The sequence below is a fragment of the Coccinella septempunctata genome, chromosome 9, assembly GCF_907165205.1.
Source record: "Coccinella septempunctata chromosome 9, icCocSept1.1, whole genome shotgun sequence".
Lineage (NCBI taxonomy): Eukaryota > Metazoa > Arthropoda > Insecta > Coleoptera > Coccinellidae > Coccinella > Coccinella septempunctata.
This window is the reverse complement of record NC_058197.1, coordinates 15,013,398-15,032,557: the sequence shown is the minus strand read 5'-3', so window position 1 is coordinate 15,032,557 and position 19,160 is coordinate 15,013,398. Positions and strand designations below refer to the sequence as shown.

Here is a 19,160-nt window from a genome sequence, read left to right as displayed (position 1 = left end):
ACAGGCCACTGAGAATAAACTCCTTAGAATGGCGATGGACGTACCCTGGTTTGTTAGGAACGAACAAATCTACAAGGACTTGGAATGGGAACCAGTTACAGAATTTATGAAGAGAAAGGCGGAAAGGATATTCGACAAAGCCAAACAACATCCAGATGAGGAACTACGAAGATTAGTCGACTACGATCCAACGGAAGAAGCTAGAAGGTCAAGAACCTACCACCGAAGACCGAGAGATCAGTTGAGGATTTTAAGTAACCAAAGAAGAGCTTAACCTATAAAAGCTATAGGCAGCATACAACTATCAACACGACTATGATCGTGTAAGAGTCCAGAAACCATAAGAGTCAACTGGTTAATAGGCAAAATGCCCGGAACCTATGAAGAAGCAGTTAAGGATTTTTAGTGGGTCTCGAGCTCAGAGAGTGAGAATCCCCACACTGTTCCCCCTCAGGAGAGGGTGTGTTCGTCTGTCTTGCAGATTTTCCCCCTGCTACACAAAAAAAAAAAGGTCGAACGGTTCGCTAATAGGAGAATGAAATTTTTCAAAAGTATTGAGGTTGATAGGTTCCACGTCGAATTTAGCAAAAACCAATATGAAACCTTCTTCAAAGGCTCTGGAAAGAGTAATTTTGATAAAATTGACACTCTGGCACTAAACAATCATTCAGTGATTTTAATTATATCAATATAGAGAAAATACATAGAGTGTGGTCCAAAGACAACTTAACCCTAAGGTAAATCAGTAACATGGTGCCTTTTCAGGCAAAAAATTAATAATTCCCTGAACTGAAAGATGGAATTGTTGGGAGTCGACAGGATACCAAAAGGGGATCATCAGCATCCTCGGTCGATTGTAGCACGAACATTTAATCCACCATCTGATATCCCAATGTCATTTCTTGAATCTTCGTTAGAGAAACCGGGATTTGAACATGGCACATGTGATTAATCATCGCCAGTTCGGCCTGTATCTAATAATATGTCGCAGGGCCTATGTCACTTCTTTAACGTGATCCAACAGTCGGTTATGTGTAGTAACAGATAAGCCGATGAAGACGAAGGGTTGCCGTATGGATCCGGTCGAAGAATTAGCAATTATGACAGGGTAAGCCGCACAAGAACAAGCCCTCGGATGAGATTGCATGTGCCTGTCGAAATCATTATTGAATTCTTTGGAAGACTGTTGAAATTTACATTGAAATTGAATGAGACACCATATATCGAGTAATGAATGAGAATCAATCAGGATGTGGCACCCAATGCAACAAAAACATCGGTAAAATCGAGAAGAATGGTGCACAATGCACATAGGCGCATCATTTATCAACATTTTTTCATCTCGCATTGCGGTAGCTTCTTTCTGTCAGTAGACGCGGATGCCCCGGTAACAAATGAATCTGGTCGTTGACGTGTCGGCTCGCAAGTATCCCGCGGACTCGATATACGACCATCAATACGACCATCATCCTTCGGGGCTACCGTTTCTTTGACGAGCGTTGTGTGCCCCGGACAAAGATGATGCATTATCTATATCTGACGTCCGAACGTCGATTCCAATAGCTACTTGATGATGATGATGATGATGACCGTCGTAATGGCAACGGAGGGTATTGGATGTTTGTGCGCGGGGGGGTGTGGGGGAAGGATTGAATGAAGTCGTTGATTGTCAGGCGTCGACCTTGTGTTTTTTTTTCTCGTTCGGCGTTTGGATGTGTGGATTGAAGGATGGACTAGTTGGTGAAGATGAGACTGGGAATGTTCGATGATTCATTCGGATTGTCTGGTGTTGAATCACCGAAAAGTACCGGTAGTGAAAAATTGGGTGCTATCTTGTCGAGAAAGTATCGAAAATAAGTCACTGAAATCAGATACAGAGCCAAACTTCGGTATTTACTCTTTCTCAAGAAGACAACTTAATTTCGAATCAACCAACACTGAATCAAGCCTCACTTACTCTGTGGAAATTTACAAAAAAGTACAACAAACAAAGTACAACTATTCGCCGGGAGACACAATCCCCCGGTTGCGATGTGTTACACTGCACCGTACTGACGAGGGACAATAATCATCCCGAAACCAGTCTACAGTTTGTGTATATATGTTTCAGCCTCCATAAGAATTCCTTCGCTGATTCATGACTAGCTTGATTGATGGAACGACAATTCGAAGAACAAATATAATTGGGCCATTCATTGCTGTATCGTTGCTGTATCCCGTTACCAGAAATAAATCTTCAAAAAGAACAGACTTATAATTTCTTAGGGCTAATTGGGACTATGTGCCCTCCTGTGACTGAAGAGGCCCAACCGTGACCTACAGATCCTTCCACACTCCGGGCATGGATAGTCACCAACCAGATCTGGCCGCCGCTATATCCTTCTCGAGTCTCCATTATAACTGTGGACCATAGACCTCCACTGTGACCTGTCTAAGGCTAGTTGTTCCAGTTATGATTGGCATTAACTGATTTTAGGGATTGACGTTGTATATCCTTAAACTGCTTATACTGGCCTCCTGGTTTCCGGGCTCCCTCAGTGAATTCGCCATATAGAGCTATTTTGGGGAGTCTTGTGTCTTGCATCCTCAGAATGTGGCCGCTCCATCTGAGTCGGGTCCTCGTTACTCGAGTTTCAATTGTTGTACAGCTCGCGAGTTGCAAGACTTCTGCATTCGAAACTTTGTGGAACCATCTGATGTGTATTATCTGTCTTAGATGACGTTGTTGCGTTTGTTCAAGCTGTTTAATATGTCGCCTCTAGGGCTTTCAGCTTTCGCTTCCGAAAAGAAGCGTTGGGAGGACCACTGCTTTGTAAACAGCTGTCTTGGTCTTCAGATTGAGGTCGTGATTTTGAATCACTCTGACTTTTAGCTTCCAGAATGCCCGTGATGCCAAATTGATACGGTTGTGTATTTCCGTGTCCAGGTTAGCCCTAATATGTATGGAGCTTCCCAAGTATTTGAACTGCTCGACCTGTTCTAGAGTTTCATCCTGCAGGCTGATATCTGTTTGAAGGCTTTCTGGCGGACTTACCAGGATATTGGTTTTGTCGATATTGACTCTGAGGCCTAAAGCTTCGTATAAATGTTTATATGTGTCCAGCATTATCTGTAGATAAGCGATAAGTTGGGCCAATGCTTGCAGCAACGTTTTGACATTATCGACATTTTATGGGTGACAACCTCACTCCTTTCTAGTTACAAAAAATGAAGAAAATTAATTCATGGCTCACATGAACGGATTTCAGATAGCTTAACCAAAAAACCCGATAAAGGAGATTATGCGAAAATTACATTATTTCTCCCCTGAAATACCTGATGTCTTTCGAAAGATGTTAACCCCCGGGGAAGACGTTAGGGGTTCCACCCACCCCGCCGCCCCTACCGCATCTTCCATTTCCTCTGCGGAAAAATAAATTAGTGGAAAAATATTATTTATCTGGGAAGTATTTGTCGGGATTTCAATTATAAATACGTCCGAATGGACGTTTCAATTATATATCGCGTGTTCGGGACGAATATACGGAACGTACATGCACATTTTTGGGCGTTATCGCCCATGAATTGCTTTTCGCACGGCGAAATTGTTGACGTACTTGACATGTTCGTTCGCGCGTTCAGGGAGCTGTCTTAAATCAGGGGAATATCTGCGAGTTCGAGCCGAGGTTTTTGAAGAACGTCAGGTGGCCGTGTTCTCAGGCGTTAGCCAAGAAATGGACGAAGGAATTGATAATTCGATATTTGTTTTGTCACTTACCACTCAGATAATAAGGAGTTAAAGTAAAACAAAAATTTGAGAGCCCCAAAACGATTTGATGAAGAAGGGCTTCAGAATTTGTTCAGTCGTGAATGTTAAGTTGCCTAACTCGAGTTTGTCAGGCGTTTTTTGTCCAGATTGCTAGCGACGCCTTGCATCGTAGAGAACAAGTTCTTCAACTCTCAATTGCCAAAATAATAATGATAATTTCATCATCAACCTTCAAAAGGTTTAGGAAAAAATAAATTAATACTCGGCTATATCTATTTTATTGTGAAATCATCTATATTAAGTGAACCAGAGTGATATTGAGCAACTCTGAGTGAAGTGCCATGCGGTTTATCTACCAACCAGGTAGTAGCCACAAAAATTTGTACAGAAGGAAGGTAAATTCCCTGTTTCCCTAGTAGAAATTTGCCACACATCTAACAAATGGCCTACAGATTCATATGTATTCTCTAGACAACGCCAAAGTCGGTTCAGATCTGAGATGCTGACCATAACAGCTTCCTGTTGACTCGCTGATCATCCATCATTTGGTCAGAATCCCTCAAACTTCATGTGAATGAACAATGGGACTTAAGGTCTCTATTTAGCCTAGAATTATTGAAAACGAGCAAGAAGAAGATAGGGAGAGGAGGAAACAATGACCAGTGTTCTATTTTTTTGACAAAAGTATCAAAGAAGTAGAGAGAAACTCTACGGCTTGGTGAGGGGTTGTTCATCCGTAAATTCCATTCCTTCACGTGGTTAAATCGCAAAAATTGAGACGTCGATAACAAAGTAGGATCGCATGTCGGGAAAAAGAAAAAACAAACAGATAACAATCTCATAAGGCACACACACACTCGCTCGCACAAATCCCCCGAACGATGGACGATGTTTGGCTACTAATATAAACGCCACCAGCAACACCATAACCGATAGGCCGTAGTATCCCAATAACAATATGATAATGAAAGCGGCAACGGATATCATTTCGAAAATGATAGCTTATTTTATTGCCGGTACGTCCCGTTTTATGGCTATTTATGTGATACAAATGATTGGTTACTATTGCCCTCTGCCGGCTATTTTCGAATATAAGCACGGGCAATAAGTAAATCGAGGTGGGATAAATAAGTAAGGTAACTATATGGGCACCAGAGGTACGGGAGATGCCTTCGATGTTGTTACGCCAGCAGCATTCATGCAGAGAATTTTTTATGTAATATGATTTCCCTGTCTGTACGTTCATTCGAGGAATGGTTTGAGTTACCTCTTTCCAGTCATAATCCAATGCCGAATCAACGGAAATCCTTCAATACTCACCAAATCAATATAGGACATGAGTAGGCCCATTCATCTGCCAGAAAAAGTACGAACGTCTTTTAGTTCACAGGATTTTCTTCATTGGCTAGCAGTGGCCAGGCATTCTGTGACCAGGTGATCAGGTCTCTCCACAGAATATGCTAGACCCATTCACATCAGGTGCTTCCTGAGGCAACAGTGCTAAGGAAGTCTGTGGGGAGGTAAAGCATATTCTTGCTAAGCTACAGATTCTTCTCAGAGCTCGCAATACGAAAGTTTCGAAGGTTCTAGCCTTGGAGGACACCAGAGTGTTTCTCCTTCGGTTTTTCCATCATCTTGAAACTCTTTTCAATGTAGGTACATCAACCTGAACCATGGAGTGGTCCCTGAGGTCCCTGGAATCAAACTGCCAGAGATCTCTGCTGACATGGCAACTGGCCAGAGACAACAAAGTGACTCTACTATGGGTATCAGGGCACTGTGGTGTTGATGGAAACGAGAAAGCCGATGACCTTGCAAAAAGAGCATGAAGGTTAACACCTGCTGGACCTGAGCCTTTCTGTGGGCTTGGAAAGTACCAATACAAGGCAGCGGTCCAACAATAGGAGTTGAACAACGGATAAACTCTCTGGTGAAACACTCCTGGACTTACTCAGTCAAAGAAATTCGTGAGGATTTCACCGACCTACACCAAAAAACTGCTAAAGCTGTTACGAGCTGAGCTTCGAGTGATGATAGGACTGCTGACAGGGCACTGTCGGTACAAATATCATTTGTACCGTATGGGAAAGTAAGCAGATGAGATTTGTAGACTCTGTAGATCAGAAGCAGAAACAGCTGAACACATAGTATGCGAGTGTCCAGAGCTGGCGGACCTAAGAACCACTCATATCGGAAAACCGGTCTTGGATACTCACGAGGTAACGACTAAGGCCCCTAAGGATTTTGTCGGCTTTATCAACACCATTGACGAACTCCTTGGGTTCCTATGAATTAATAGGGTAGAGAACAAAAGATCTGCATGGTCGCAGGCTAATAGAGCCACAACGAACCGGACAGTTCAAACAATAATAATAGGTCAACCATGATTACTTCGACATATCTGCGTCGAACTACTGGCTGACTTTCGGAAGGTTGTTTCCTGAGACAGAGGGCTTCATGCTCGCCATCCAGGATCAGGTGATTCCAACAAGGAACTACATGAAATATATCGCCAAGGATGCCTCAGTGGCGGACGATAGCTGTCGTTATGGCTGTGCGACACATGAAACTATCCAGCACATCACCGGGGGATGTCAGAAGTTCGCGGGCACGGAGTACAAAAATAGACATGATGCTGTTGCCAAGATTCTTCACAAAGAATTGGCACTAAAACACCAACTTCTAAGTTCGAAAAAGGTTCCTTATAACAATTACCATCTGGATGCTGTATTGGAAAATGGATCGATGTGGGGATTCTAAATAATAACAATCTTCTAGATAGGCACACTGAAAAAATTTCAAAGTACAGAGATCTCGAGGAGCAAACCAGGTGACAGTGGAAGCTGAAAGATGTCAAGACCATCCCTATTGTCATATCGTCTATAGGTCTGATACCGAAGAAACTACTAGAGAACTTGAGGAAACTTCAGCTGGACGAAAATATATATAGGGTCATGCAGAAGGCGGTACTGCTGGGAACGGCGAGAACTGTTCGCAAGTACATGGGGAATGCAGAGGAACACTGTCCGCTCCGACAGGAAGTGCGGGTGGAGCAGGAATCCAACCTACAGCAGGGAGCCGAGGAGCGACCCGGACCCGACCACCACCACGAGCCCGAAAACCTGGAAAGGGCTCCAACAGAGCTTAATCCTTCTGATATCTGAGATATCTGGGATAAGTGAATTTTCCTCCGGAGAGGAGTGTGAAAGCCGCAAGGCTGAAGTCATAATAGGGGAAGTCTGGGGGATCCTCGAAAAAGCAACAATCGTCAGTTGAAGTCTTTGCGAATCAGTCGAAGGCAGCAAGTTCAATTTCCAATGTTCCTATCACAAACTGACTAATGACCTTCAATGTACTCGAGAGTGAAGTCTAATAATCCATGTTTTGGACCAGAGAGGAGTTGGGAAACACAGGAAAAATAGCGTTCTCAATCCCCCCAACACATATAGCTTCGAAAACTGCCTTCTCCCGTGCAGAAGGTCCGAGTAATTAAATAGAATATTTGTGGTGGTTGAATTTGCATCTTCTGGTATACCCGGACACACGAAACATATTGCACAACATAAAATAGCGGATGTAATGGGAGAGACCCTCGCCAAGAACCGAATCCAGATCGATTTTAACTTTTTTTCAACGGTCCAGGATTTTTTTAATCTACGATTCATGCGGGTCCGAGTAATTCTTTCAAATGTATCCCGTGGAAGTATTTCAGATCGTGTTATGACTTCAATTGAAGTTCAAAAGGGTACTCTCTAACTTTTTGTGTGTTTGACTGATGAAAAAATTACATATTTTCGGCGTATTTCTGTTGGGAAATTTGAACTCGTTTTCCTAGCGCTCAATTGAATTTTTTTCAACTAGATTTTAAAACCCCTCATGAAATATTCAAGACAAATAATATAAACAAAACGGGAATATGCCTATAATACTTTTGGAATTTGACCCACCGTCCAGACCGAATATTCTTTTTCCATAACCAGCAATAAAGCGGACCCTTGAATATCTTAGGCATATTTCACACATAAGGCCAGTTTCCTTAAATGGCCTCTAAAGGTCCCGTATCCTCCCAATAAAATAATAAAATCGCCTGAGATATCGAACCTTTGAACATGAAAGTGGATATTGGAATCCAACCATAGAGCAATAAACACCGATAAAAGTCAGCTTCTTTCTTTATTTCACCGGGTATCGTCTCTGTTCCACCCATTATCCTTGTCCCGTTCAGTTTCTATTTACGTCCAATAACAATAAGGCCTTCTACCGAAACCGAACACACATATTATATATTTATTATTTTTTCGTTATTTAATGTTAATATCGTCTACCTGGTTATGGTTTCGGCTCATTGTTTATGTCATATTATGTTTCCTCAGTTGTTTTGGACCGGGATTCCTTTCTCTTTTTTGTTGTACAGGGTGTCCTGTGACAGATTCAAAGTAGATCTTATCTGAACGGCAGGAATATGCGAAATTTCGTTTACGTCTAAATTAGGAGCGAGAGTAATGGAAGGAAACGAAGTTATGACATGTTTCATTTCACTCTATCATTCTGGGTAAGGAACTACAGAACCTGAGCGTTGAATGGTTGACCAGATACGTGTTAGACAGTAAAAGAACAATTCTAATCATCCCATATCATGGTTGGATCCAAGAACAATTCAATATCACCTTGTATTCCTTGACAATTACGATTTTCGGATTTATTGAATGGAAATCTATAAAAATCGATATTACTATTATTGAATTCTCTGCTTCAAAGAACGTATTTGAAGGCTTGAAATTCTCATTTCCGTGAATAACTGGGCTATGACTAATCTTATCGCTGAACGTTCGATTCTTTACAGGTGTTTTTATGATGGCAAGTTGCATCGCTCGGATTGCAATCTCATTCCTTTGTTTCTCGTGCTATGGTGAGGTGGAAAATGGAAAAGGAGGCTTTGGAAGACGTTCTAGGTGAGTGGCATTGTTCAAATACGAATTTTGATTATTTGATGGAGTTATTTCCATTTACAGTGTTTAATCAAAACAAAGTACAGGATTTTTCACTACAATTTCACCTTTATCTTCTAATAAAAGAGTAGCAAATAGGTCATTTTAGGGGGGTCTAACCCCTTGCTCATTTTTGACCCAAAAAATCGAGATTTTCGAAATCGGGTTTTTGAGCTTGGGTGGAGGCCTTGGCAATGCTGATTATAAAACCGGAAATCCCAATTGGATCAGTCGAATATAACAGGAGATATCGCAGATTGAAAATTGCAATTTTTGAAAAAATGCCATTTCACCGATGAAAATCTAAACGAAGGGAGATAGGCTTTCGAAATTACTTGCAATAGATTCGGCGTGTTCGAAAACCTTTATTTTCATGCCAAAATTTCAAATATCTGGCTCAGTTTAGGAGAAAATTATTTTTTTTGTTTTTCCACTTTTCATTTTCGAGTTGACTTCGAAGAGCTCTCTGGAGTGCAATTCTCTACTGAATCATCAACTACTTGGTTTTCTGGAATCTTCAAAACAAATTCCATGCACTCCATATCCCACGACAATAGTAGAACATCCTGATTTTCAGACAGAGTAGAAAATAGGTCATTTTAGGGGGGTCTAACCCCTTGCTCATTTTTGACCCAAAAAATCGAGATTTTCGAAATCGAGTTTTTGTGCTTGGGTGGAGGCCTTGGCAATGCTGATTATAAAACCGGAAATCCCAATTGAATCAGACGAATATAACAGGAGATATCGCAGATTGAAAATTGCAGTTTTTGAAAAAATGCCATTTCACAGATGAAAATCTCAACGGAGGGAGATAGGCTTTCGAAATTGCTTGCAATAGATTCGGCGTGTTCGAAAACCTATATTTCCATACCAAAATTTCAAATATCTGGCTCGGTTTAGGAGAAAATAAAGTTTTTTGTTTTTCCACTTTTCATTTTCGAGTTGACTTCGAAGAGCTCTCTGGAGTGCAATTCTCTATCAAATCGTCAACTGTTTGGTTTTCTGGAATCTTCGAAACAAATTCTATGCACTCCATATCCCAAGACAATAGTAGAACATCCTGATTTTCAGACAGAGTAGAAAATAGGTCATTTTAGGGGGGTCTAACCCCTTGCTCATTTTTGACCCAAAAAATCGAGATTTTCGAAATCGAGTTTTTGTGCTTGGGTGGAGGCCTTGGCAATGCTGATTATAAAACCGGAAATCCCAATTGGATCAGACGAATATAACAGGAGATATGGCAGATTGAAAATTGCAATTTTTGAAAAAAATGCCATTTCACAGATGAAAATCTAAACGAAGGGAGATAGGCTTCCGAAATTGCTTGCAATAAATTCAACGTGTTCGAAAACCTATATTTCCATACCAAAGTTTCAAATATCTGGCCGAGTTCATGAAAGAATAAGTTTTTTTGTTTTTCCACTTTTCATTTTCGAGTTGACTTCGAAGGGCTCTCTGGAGTGCAATTTTCTATTGAATCATCAACTGTTTGGTTTTCTAAAATCTTCAAACCTGAATATATGCACTCCATATCCTAAGACAGTCATAGAACATCCTGATTTTCAGACAGAGTAGAAAATAGGTCATTTTAGGGGGGTCTAACCCCTTGCTCATTTTTGACCCAAAAAATCGAGATTTTCGAAATCCAGTTTCTGGGCTTGGGTTGAAGCCTTGGCAATGCTGATTATAAAACCGAAAATCCCAATTGGATCAGACGAATATAACAGGAGATATGGCAGATTGAAAATTGCAATTTTTGAAAAAATGCCATTTCACAGATGAAAATCTAAACGAAGGGAGATAGGCTTTCGAAATTGCTCGCAATAGATTCGTCGTGTTCGAAAACCTATATTCCCATACCAGAATTTTAAATATCTGGCCCAGTTTATGAGAAAATTTTTTTTTTTTTGTTTTTCCACTTTTCATTTTCGAATTGACTTCGAAGAGCTCTCTGGAGTGCAATTCTCTATTGAAGCATCAACTTCTTGGTTTTCTAAAATCTTCGAACCTAATTCTATGCACTCCATATCCTAAGACAGTAATAGAACATCCTGATTTTCAGACAGAGTAGAAAATAAGTCATTTTAGGGGGGTCTAACCCCTTGCTCATTTTTGACCCAAAAAATCGAGATTTTCGAAATCGAGTTAAAAAAAGTCTCGACTTCAAATACACCTTGTATTTAAAGATCGGGAGATGAAGACCTAGCAAAAAATATACGGATTGTCCCATTTGAAGAAATGAATCATTTTGAAAAAATCCATTGGATTCCGTACAATTTTTGTTTGAAATATTTTTATGTTTTTTTTTGTGATATAGTTAGAGGGGGTCAATTTATAGTGAAAAACCTGTTACTTGTAGGTACCTACTCGTAATCTTTGCTTGTTACCGGAAGCCCAGTAGTCAAGTCCTTTGTGAAACGACATTTAACTGAACGACCATCTTCAAAATCCTTCCTGAGTACACTTAGGTATTTCAGGTCAATTGTCAACCCTCAATTGTGGTTATTATCAACTTCGAAATGTCAAAAAATGGCTTATTATCAATTATATAGAAATAATTCTGCTAAGGCAAACATTAATCTTTAGAAAATAGCAGCTTTTGACAGTTTAATGAACGGTTTCTGTGCTCGTTCAATAACCATCATTAGTTATCAGTTCGAAAACTTTATCGAATGGATAAAGTGTCGCTTATTTTGTGTGAGGTCACTATCAATGTTTTGAAAACTTTCAATTACCAATAAGGTGGTTTTCTAGAGATCAATCCATCCAGTATCCTTCCATAACTACTAAAATTCCCAAATCCTAGTATGGTATCTACTAATGTGAGGTTAAATGCTTGTGAGCAAGAACGTCAAATAGTACGACATCTTCGACGGTTCATCTAAATCCAAGGTTATTGGAAGTTTTTCTTTCCGAATAGGCCTCTGCAATTGAAATTACCAGTTATGAATCCAATATATTTATCGAATAGATAAACTTTCGTTAAATGAAGCGCAGAATCCGAAAGGTTATGATGAGGATCAAGCAAGATAAGCAGCTACTTTAAAAGTGTGGAGGAACAAACTGATTTATCATGGCAATCGCCCTGTAAATAGCTCGTTCAATAAGTGTTTGATCTGAACTTCCCACATCATCTCCCCACTTCCATATATTCTCCCTTAATCGGCTGCGAAACCCATCAACCCCAATCCAAACCTTAATATCCTGCAAATGACCATACATACACACACACACACGAAGACACCCCATCCCCCATCTACGAACCTTCGGGCCAGATCAACCACCACCACAACCACCTCCCTCTACCCCGTCCACTCCCTCCTCACCTAAGACCGATTAACCCCGGATCGTTTGATTTTAAACGGGCGAAATTTGCGAGTGGCAGTCCGATAATCCGCAGGCCCGATATATTATATCTGGAGGGATGGGAGGCCGCGACGACGAAACAATAATACAATCGCGGTATGGGGGGTGGGGGGTGAAATCGGGAAGGCGCCAACGCGCCCCGGGCCCGCCGGTGTAACGGACTACAAAGGGAACGTTTGTCCGGCCGAGGCCAGGAAATTTGACGGCGAGGTCAAAGGTGGCCCCGCGGCCTGTTCACTTGGAGGAGGTGCTCGCCTTTTGAAGAGGCCGCTCCTGAAGTCGGCAGCTAACGATGTTCGTTGTCGGGTTGATTGGTGCCGGGCGCGTTTCCGGGACGCTGCAAGGGTTGATTCTGGTCTTGGTATAAGGGGTTGATTTGTTATTTCGACGTGTAGACCGGAAGGCTTCGCGTCTTGTCGTTTAACTTGATTGCCGATGGTCGTATGGTCTCAATGAAGGAATCCTTCGTCTTTAAATCGATGCCGATGTACAGGGTGGGCAAAATTCGATGACCTTGACTGTCAGCTGTACAGGGTGGGCAAAATTCGTTGTCTACTGAAGGGATCTCGAGAACTATAGCAGCTAGAAGAAAACGGACGACACGAACTCGAGCTCTTTTTTCTTGACTAATCCAAAACTGAAAACAGATCCAGCCTAACGTTCATAGATTTTGAGTTATGAACGAAAATTGAGAAATTGTCATTTTCAATGAAGCTGAATAACTCTTTTATTTGAACTCGTATTCGAAATCCGTTGTCACATTCTACAGGCACTTTTTTATGGGTAGATCGAATATGATATTATTGAATTTTTTGATCCAGTAATTTTCGAAATACGACAGGGATTTCTGATTTTTCAAATGTAAACTATAGTTGAAAGTCCTTTCATTCTGCTGCAATTTTTTTGCTGATTTCAAAAATGTATCATATGTCGCTATTCACATGAATATAACAAAAAAATTCAATACTTTATCCTGCTTTTCGATTCACTGTTGTCACTGTTGAATTTTTAGTAGACTAGCGTAACCATAGCGACCGTTGAAAATGCATTATGGTTTGTGAACTCCACATAATCCTATGTGAACTCAACCTTGTGTGATAGGAATCACAGACTGTCGAATAATTATTTCTTTTATATATCGAGATCGATATCCTTTAAAAGAGAGTAAAAGACTTTCGTCTGATTATTAAAGAAGAAAATTTATTCAATTATCGTTTTTCAATTCATGAAAGAAACTTAAAGAGTCAGTAATATAAATAAAATACGAAAGCTGTCTATAATTATGATTTTTACAAAAGTAAGATGATGAAAAATAGGTACGTCTGTCCACGGTAGTATTCGAATTGTAAACCATCGTAAGATAAGCATGCCAAACATCGGGAGAACAAACGATGGCAAATTAATCATCGAAATATTTATTCAGCAATCCGTGATTTCAATCATAGAGGCTCAGGTTCACAAAATATAATGCATATTCAACGGTTGCTATGGTTACGCCAGCCTACTAAAAATTCAACAGTGAATCGAAAAGCAGGAAAAAGTATTGAATTTTTTTTCTTATGTTATATCAATGTGAATAGCAACATATGATACATTTTTGAAATCAGCAAAAAAATTGCAGCAGAATGAGGGAACTTTCAACTATAGTTTACATTTGAAAAATCGGAAATCCCTGTCGTATCGCGAAAATAACTGGATGAAAAAATTTAATGATATCATATTCGAATTCTTCATAAAAAAGTGCCTGTAGAATGTAACAACGGATTTCGAATACGAGTTCAAATAAACGAGTTATTCAGCTTCATTGAAAATGACAATTTCTCAATTTTCGTTCATAACTCAAAATCTATGAACGTTAGGCTGGATCTGTTTTCAGTTTTGGATTAGTCAAGAAAAAAGAGCTCGAGAATGTGTCGTCCGTTTTCTTCTAGCTGCTATAGTTCTCGAGATCCCCTCAGTAGACAACGAATTTTGCCCACCCTGTACAAGCTTAATACAATTACGACGTATTAATACATATTATACAGGAGTCTTTGACTCATACAAATCTTTTGAAAGTAGATTATTGAGGTCAAAGGAAACACTATATTACTTTACAATTTCTTCTGAATCGGCTCGGTTCAAAAGCTACAGGCTGTTGAACAACCATAAAAAACTATTATTTTTAGTTCTATCTCACAAATGATTTGATTGAATGAAATTAAATGCACAATATAGTTTTTCATTCATTCGATGAATCTTTTTCGAACACAAGATATCACCCACGTCTCCCAGTTTTCTCATTATGACCATTACGTAATATAAAAATACCAAAAGTACAAAGAATCCAACTCATGAAACTAAGTTAGACGCTTTCTAATGATTATTTGCACGTTTTGGAAAGTAAAACTGTTCTTCATATCTTCTCGTATAATGCGTCGTTTTAGAGTACCTAATTTGATGTTCGAAAATAAAAAATATCTGTGAAATTCGAAAATTTGGGTGCTTGACCGAATGCAACTCCTTAAGATCCACAGAGGTGTAAAGTCACAGATTCAGCTAGTTATTCTGAAGATAATTTTGTTTTTTTGAGGGTGGCACAGCTCATTTTGAAAACTAAAAAAAGCTATGTCTTTTTATCAGGGCCGGATCGGAAAAAAGAGTGTTTCTTTCGAACTCAAAAATCTGCCATGAAAGTTTTGACGTCATGCAGACAGGAATTGAATTCTGAGAAAAGTACCACCCAGAGCAGAATTCGAACCTACGACCCCCCGATTACCGTTCAGGTACTCTCCCAACTGAGCTACCCGGGCTGACCGGTAATAGGGGGATAATAGGTTCGAATCCTGCTCTGGGAGGTACTTTTTTCAGAATTCAATTCCTGTCTGCATGCCGTCAAAACTTTCATGATATTAAACTTCAGACATTAAACTATCTCCTCAATCAAAAATCTGTTTCTGAAATATTTGAAAGTGTCAGAGACTCGCCCTGTATATCTGCCACTGATCAGAGTCAGGCCATTTTTTTATAACTGGACCATTCAGTTTATCCAACACCTCCTATGAACTAAATTTTACTAGGATCAATCAAATTTTGACACAGCTATTGCATATTTACTAGATTTTTGAGATTTTGTTGAAGAGGCTCCAGCGCACTGAGTTGATATGGAGTTTTCTTCATCTTTTGATCGCTAGAACCACCCCGTGAAATATACGGGGTGTATTTAAAGGTGAGGTTGTTTTTTTAACAAAGGGTAGAACTTATCAAAATAAGCGTTCCATCAAAAATCACCTTTACAAAACTTTCAAAATAAGGAAGTTGACAAAAAATTGATTACTATCCTAATACGACCCTAGATCATTTGTTATCGCAAATGAATAGGAAATTGTCTCGCGATGACTCAACCAAATTTGGTTTGATCAAGGATTTTGGCCCTTTCGATTTTTACTTGTAGATGAAAATGTACATAGGATTACCTAGTTTTTCTCATTATTGAGACAGAAAAATACTTAGGAACAAGTGTAAAAAAATAGAATTTTCGAGTAATTCACAAATTTTTGGACAATGGTCACAATCTTCCTCTTGTTCGTATTCTACAACAATCGTCGTAAAAATGGGATGAAATAGGCTTACAATAAAAGCACATTGTCAACATGTGCACTTTCAATAAACTGTCTCAATTTTTCACACTGTTTTCACCATAAATCGCACGATACAACGATTTTTTCAAGTGACCTGATGCAACTAATCAGATAGACTCGAATATATTGAACCATTCATTGTCCAACTATATGTTTATGCTTTGTTTCGTTTTTCCGATGCCGAAGTGAATTTTGTAGAACTTCTAGGGGTTGTAGCTCAGCTATCTTGAATATTTTACATTGTTTCGACGACTTCTACCTTCTGTTAAGGTGCGTTTGAAAACACCCTGTATTAAACTAAACAGATTTCACTATAACCCTGTATTAAAGTTAAATCCGGACACCCTGTGAAATATATCATAAAAAATTAGGGCTGCCATTTAGAAAACTATCGATGACGTCATATCACACACAGATTTTGGAAACGCTGTGTAACAATTTCTCATACCAAAAACAGAGAAAAAATCTTTGATTTACTGAATTTATTGCACTTACTCCACCCCCACTATTTGTCTGCGTATAGAGTGGTAGGTGATATTATCTTGTTTATTTCTATGGGAAATAGCATTTTGATGACATGTGGCGACTCAAATGATCCAATCTGAAAAGAAAATCGATTTTAATCAACTCTGCATGGCACATTTCATTGTCCAACCTCCCGTACCCTTCAGATCGATCTTCCCCGACCGTTATTAATATTTCCCTATCGTCATCGATATCTAATAATACCAATAATATAACCCGAATCCTTCGATTAGATACGAACTATCAGCGTCCCAGCAAGCCGCAACCATCCCATTGTGACCGTCCTCCTTCTCGCGCCCCGAAATGGAAGCGCAGCGTGCCGCTTCTCGGGAGCAAGACCAACCGCGGCGTACTTCAATGGGACGACATCAAAGGCGGCTAGCCATACCCGACGCTCTCGGGCCGGGAATCATCGGTTGTCTATCGCCGGAGCGCGCCGCGATATCGAAACTATCGGGATTGTCGTCCTAGATTGGTTCTTTATCGGATTAAATGGTTTCGTGGAAGTTCGGAATCGTACTCGGGGTAGCGATGGTATTGAACGCGCTCGCAGCGGACGTTTTTCCGAGAAGCGGCCGTCGCGAAAGGGCCCTTTGTGTTGATTTTCTCGCTCGTTGCGTTTTCCGAGAATTCTATTTTCGCGAACGTACGGTCTGTCGCTACTGTAGCGTTTCCAGGCCGACTAGATGGCCCTATGGGAGGTAGTTGATCAACGCCGAGCTTTCAGGGTTTGTTTAACCTCGCAATTTTCCCGGTAATATTCCGTTCAATTTTTTTATGAATGATAACTGTTACAAATATGGCGTTCACCTAGTAGGATCTACATGGCAGCGTGTTATCATCCAGAAAAAACGGAGTTTCCTAGAAGAGCTGCGTAGAAATTGTTGCTAATACCAAAATTTGGTTGAATTGAGTGGAATTCAGGGTTTTGGATGAACTTTAATGGTTCGGTGATGAAAAAGTTGCCTGATTCCCTTCAGTCGTTGATATATTGTGGAGGGGGCTTTCATAAAATTACTCGTGACGTATTATTATGATTTTTATATGATATATTGGCCTGCTAGTTATCGAGAATAATAAACCAATATTATGGAATGAAAAATGTGCTCATAACATGACGAGAAAGCTGTTCAACTTCTCGCTGTCAGTTTTATGCATATTCTCCAGAGTGTTCTTCAATCATTCACTCCTCCGTTCTGGTATCTGATCAAGGATGGTCCGAGAAGTGAACGATTCAAATTGAAGGAATGAAAATTAATCAAGACCTGATCTGATAAGACGCGAAGAATTAATGTTTTGTGTTATTTTTATCCGTTTTCATTTCGACAAATACTGGTGACCATCGACAGGTAGATATGAGAAAGATACGCTGGATTAATATTCAAGACGATATTTCTCGGGATCGGTTAGGAATAAATATCGGGAAAAGAAATGACAAGGGATACAGGGGCAGTGGCGTGCAGCCACCATATTTTTCCCGTCGAAAATCCAACGCAGGATGAGTCTTTGACGCGTAAAAATATTTCAACAAAAGATTCTTGAGGTCCAAAGGATCGCTTTTTTCCTTTGCCATTTTTTCTGAATCGGTTTGGTTTGGAAGATTCAGGATGTTGAAAAACCATAAAAATGTTATTGTTAGTTTCACCCCACAAAAGGTTTTATCGAATGAAATGAATTTCGGAATATAGTTTTTCATTTATTTGATGAATCTTTTACGAACACAAGATATCACCCAGTTTTCTCATCATGACCATTACGTACCATAAAAATACCAAAACTCTTGAAACTACTAAGATGGATGCTATCTAATGAATATTTGTACGTTTTGTGAAATGAAAGTACCTAGGTGTTCCTTATATTTTCTCGTATAATGCGCCGTTTTCGAGTAATTTGATCTTCAAAAATAAAAAATGTCTGTGGAATTCGAGAAATTGGGTGTTCAGACCTTTTAGACACTTTTTAAAAGATCCACAGATATGTAGTGTCACAGATTTAGTTAGTATTCTGAAGGTAGCACAGTTCATTATGAAAACTTGAAATGGCTATATCTTTTCGTCAGAGCCATATCGGAAAAATGTTATAGAAATAAAGTGTTTCTTTTGACCTCAAGAATCTACTGTTAAAATAGTTGTACGAGTCAAAGATTCATCATGTATAAGTCATGAAATTAATATTTCAACGCATACTTATCCTTGAATAGGTACGTGTTTTTATCTACAGTATATCATATTGAACAGAGAAAAAAGAGTAGTTAGAAAAATCATTGCATTGCTCGATTCAGTTATTATCTAAAGCCGGTTTGCGACAGCCGAGAATCCTCTAGAGAATTCACTCGAGAATTCATGCGCCGTGAATTCTTTACCGTTACATACGCACTTTCGGTAGAATTCTCTGTTCAGTTGCATACAAAATAATCTCTGCACATCAGATGGTTCCACAAAGTTTCGAATGCAGAAGTCTTGCAGGGCGCGAGTTGTACAACAATTGAGACTCAAGTAACGAAGGCCCGACTCAGATGGAGCGGCCACATTCCGAGGATGCAAGACACAAGACTACCCAAAATAGCTCTATATGGCGAATTCACTGAGAGAGTCCGGAAACCAGGAGGCCCCTATAAGCGGTTTAAGGATACACTACATCAATACCTAAAATTAGTTAATGCCAATCATAACTGGGAACAACTAGAGTTAGACAGGTCACAGTGGAGGTCTATGGTACACAGTTATAATGGAGACTCGAGAAGAATACAGCGTCGGCCAGATCTGGTTGGTGACTATCCATGCCCTGAGTGTTGAAGGATCTGCAGGTCACGGTTGGGTCTCTTTAGTCACAGGAGGTCACACGTTCGCAACTAGCCCTAAGAGACTACAAGTCTGTTCGCAATTTTTTTTCCTTCTTTTTGTAGATTTATTC

The 19,160-nt window shown here is 39.8% G+C and overlaps 1 long non-coding RNA gene across 1 annotated transcript in view; it reads left to right on the top strand.

Annotated features, from left to right (window-relative positions):
* Positions 1–19,160, top strand: part of LOC123320387 — a 132,129-nt gene that overhangs the window by 61,997 nt on the left and 50,972 nt on the right. The window contains exon 2 of the long non-coding RNA XR_006538754.1: positions 8,592–8,700. This is a non-coding gene — a long non-coding RNA (uncharacterized LOC123320387). The remainder of the gene's footprint in view (positions 1–8,591; positions 8,701–19,160) is intronic.